Source organism: Pteropus alecto, unplaced genomic scaffold (genome assembly GCF_000325575.1).
Source record: "Pteropus alecto unplaced genomic scaffold, ASM32557v1 scaffold69, whole genome shotgun sequence".
NCBI classification, from domain to species: Eukaryota; Metazoa; Chordata; class Mammalia; order Chiroptera; family Pteropodidae; genus Pteropus; species Pteropus alecto.
The window spans coordinates 10,399,623-10,403,870 of record NW_006494610.1 but is presented as its reverse complement, the minus strand read 5'-3'; positions in this window follow the sequence as shown (position 1 = coordinate 10,403,870).

The window sequence follows — 4,248 nt, the reverse complement described above, 5'->3', positions numbered from 1 at the left end:
TTTTACGTGTATATATATATATATATATATTTGGGGGTTGCATATCTTTTTTTTAAATTAAGTTTAATAGCTTCCTTTTATTGCAAACTTTATTGCAGTAACACAATTGGTTAATATAATTATATAATTTTCAAGTGTACATTATAATTTGACAGCTGTATATTCTATTGTGTGTTTACCACCCAAAGTCCAGTTTTCTTCAGCTATAATATATTTGATCCCCTTTACCCATGTTATATTTAACATGACTGAAAGAAACAATAATCAAGACTTGTTTCAACACATCATAAAATCTACTGATAGCCTATTTTGTTAGGAAATTTTTTTACAAATGAGTCAAATTTTCTGCCATACTTATTTTTTAAGGAGAAAATATTGCTAGTCATTACCAAATTTTCTCTTATTTGAATAACGGTCATATCCTCGTTTGATATCTTTAAGTCCCATTTGATACATATTGTCTTATCTCCTTTTTTCATTCTTAGCTCACAGGCTAATTCCTATTTTTATTGGTATTTACCAAGCATCCCATATTTTGTACATTTGCAAATTCTCTTGTTAATCTGGCTGGTTCATCTTGCAGAATATGAATTAAGATGTTTAAGTATTACAATATAGCATTAGTTTCTCCATTCTCTACTGGTCTCTTTTATCTTAGAGAATATTCTCATTAATTTGATATTTTTGTTCATTGTGATTTACATAAAATTATGGCTGCTAGGAATTTTACATGAATCTAATCTATGAAGTGAAGGAAAAAAAATCTCTTCCCTCATGAATTTGTGCTTAATGGGTAAAATTTCTTAAGTAAATTTTGGTGTTAGTATCACATTCTGCAAGGAGAGAAGGATCTTGCTTGTACTTTTTAAAACTTAGGACTGAATTGATTTTAAAACTTTAAAACGATATAATGATATATAGTCCTTCTGGATAGGAACTAATAGTAAAAACACCCATAATGCTAGTAGCTTCCTTTTATTGCAAACTCACAATATGTTAGGTATTTTTCCAAGCACTTCTCATACTGATAATTAGAGCCAATATAGTTTACTACATACTAGGACCACTCTGGTGCTTAACATACATTGCCATATTTAATCATCACTACAACTCAGAAGCAAGATACTTATACTGTCCACATTTTACCCAGGAGGAAACAAAGCACAAAGTCGACCAAACTGATAAGCAGTTGGGCTAAGATTAAAACCAGACTCTTGACTTTAGAGCTTTCATGATGCTCTTTTTCTTCTCATAATGCTGCATAGCAATGCTAATAGTTTGTTATTTCAGCCCTGTTTTACATATAAGTAAAATGAAATTCAAATAGAGTAAAGATTGCTCCAAATTTCTCATGGTTGCTGAGTGCTAGAGCTGACGTGAACCTCTACTTGTTTAATTGCAAAGCCTATGTATTCCCTGTAGTACTAATGAAAAGATTCAATGATGAAAGTGAGAGGAGAGCCAACTCCCTTGCCCTTCTAAATGAAGCAAGTCTTCTGTTCCCAGTTCTCCACTTTCCCTGTTCTGTGCCACAACTTCTTGAAACCTATATGACACATCCTTCACACATCACAGCAATCAAAGTGTGTGTTTCATATTAATTGAAATATAGCTGATCTTGATATAAGGAAACTTTCCAGAGGATTTGGTAACTTGTGTTTCATTCAATATTCTACTCCGAAGGTCTGTACACTTAATAAATCAGGCTCAGAATTGGTAGTTAATCATAATCAATAACAACATTAGTCATAAAAACAAGTTGTCCATTTAATTAATGTTATCTCGTCCATTAGTAATAACCACTTTCTAACTCCCTTATTTTAAGAAGTGACTATCAACATTACTTCGATACCCAGAAAACTGTTTGGTATTCTACTCCTCTTTTTTTAAATATTGTTTTATTTCTCTAATCTCCTTTATTAGTGCATAGTGCAGTATGATTTTCAATGTATCTTATCTGCAGTCACCTCTTTTTTTAAATATTGTTTTATTTCTATAGTCTCCTTTATTAGTGCATAGTGCAGTATGATTTTCAATGTATCTTATCTGCAGTCACCTGTTGAACAGAAAGAAAATACTTTCTCGTCAAGAGTAATTCCTTGTGGCTCCTAAGTTCATATCTATTATATCAGCAGTATTTCCTCCACATACCACCTGATCTGAACTAACCTGTAGAAACCAAACATCATCCCCAGCCCGTCACATCAATCAAATCTGTCGAAACAATTTTAAAAACTGTGAGCTTCACTCTGTCATATTAAATGATCTCTTTTACCCATCGCTAAAAATATTACATGCCTTCTGACTTTGTTTAATTGTTCTCAAAGAGCAATTCGTAGACTGTCATTGTCACTTAAAATTTTTGAGGATCCAGTTCTCAAGCAGAAACTGGTTGAGAAATGATGAAGCTCAAAAGATCAGCATACAACCCTAAAAAGGGTAATATGAATATAACCAAAGCCCCTTAGTGCTATTGGCTTCATATCCAGCTCTAAGTTTCAAATTCTAAGCTTCCTCTCCCAAGCTCCACCCTTTCTGAGAATCTTCTTCCAGGACAAAATATCACCTTCTTACATGCTCAGTTACAGGAGCTTACAGACCCTGAGGTTAATTTCTGCCTGGATCACGCTCTATGGCTTTACTCAGTCTAAAATTTGGTGCCAAAGAATGTTTAATGAGCTCCAAAGAGGCAATCACCAGCACAGAAGTGAATTTAAATTTCACACTAATGCCAGCTAGTGCTTCATGGGCAGAACTGCAGCCAACCAACCTACATTTTATGGCTGTCTTTTCCTCATTTGCATTTGGATTTTCTTCTATGCCTCTAGCACCTCAATTTGTTTTTAACACACGTTCCAAAGAACAGGTTTTAATACTCTATATAGATATTTCGTTTTGATTTAGTCTGATGGTTGTCTGATTTTATATAAGGCACATTAATTTTCTGCCTCTTCCACTCCCCACTCCCTCATCCTCATTCTCTCCACTTTCACTAAGGATTAAAAAATAAGACACAATTGGATACACTATAATCTGGCACGGAACAAACTAAGTTTTCCTGAATACAAGAAAAGACAAAATAAGAACCACATACCATTGTGTTTTATTTTGCCACTGTTGATCATTATGGTTTAAGGACCACTAATCAATTTCTAAGACCTTCCAAATGTCAAAAAGGGAATCCAAATGATAAATTAGAGGAAATGTATCAAGAACAGTTCAGCCTCACAGCCAGCCATGTCAGCATCAAGCCGATGATAATGTTCACTGTGCTTAAATTGAGCAGTTTTCATAATTTTCAAAAGAATTCTCATGGCCTATACATGGTTTGTATGACTGGCAAGGTGGTAATAATGCAAAAGAGCTACCTTTTAAACCCTGATCTTGTACTATTGATTTTCTCTAAGAGGATTAAATAATGAAATTTTATATAGCGATTCCCTAAGGTATGAGTTAAACAGGAAATAGTATCATTTTACTATCAGATATTTAGTTTGGATCTAAAGTAGTGGAAGAGGTTATATAGGAAATTAATCATTTGAATCACTTATTCATGTTTATTCATATATCTGGTAAATACTTATTAAATATCACTGTATGCCAGACATTATGGGAATCAGAGGTGATGAAAACCCTTAGAAAATGAGTTTGTTAATAATGGGCTGGCAGTAGCTTGGATAGAGGACTAAACCGGAAAAAAAACATTCCCCAGTAAAGGATAGTTCAGGGATATCTAGTTCAGTAAGTTTGGGAATCAAGAAGGAATCTGCAATCCTAGGAAATGCTCTGCCTGGCAGAGTCTCTCTCCATCGTACCAACCCTGATCTCACCAGTAGGTTTGTCTGCTCTGAGGATAGCTGCATCTGTGGTAGCTGAGCTAGGCTGGGCACAGAGCTGAAGGAAGCAAGAATGAATATATGTCACTGGAAATTAGCACAGGGCCTGGTTTCCTGCCAAAGGCTTTCAGCAACATGGGAACAGGTGGAAAGAGAGTAAACTCTTGTTCTAAGCCAAGACTATAAGTTTTAACTTGAAAAGTTTGGAAAGTATATTTTACTGCATACCACCATCTGGCTATTCAACTGGCACACTAGGATTTCATGATGCTATATATGTTCAATATCAATCATTTCTCTGAGACACATTCATTTAAGACTTTTAGCATAATTCCACCAGAGTTAAAATTTCTTTTAACATTAGCTTTTAACCAGCCTCAAGAAATGGAACATATTTGATATTAGTTTTCCA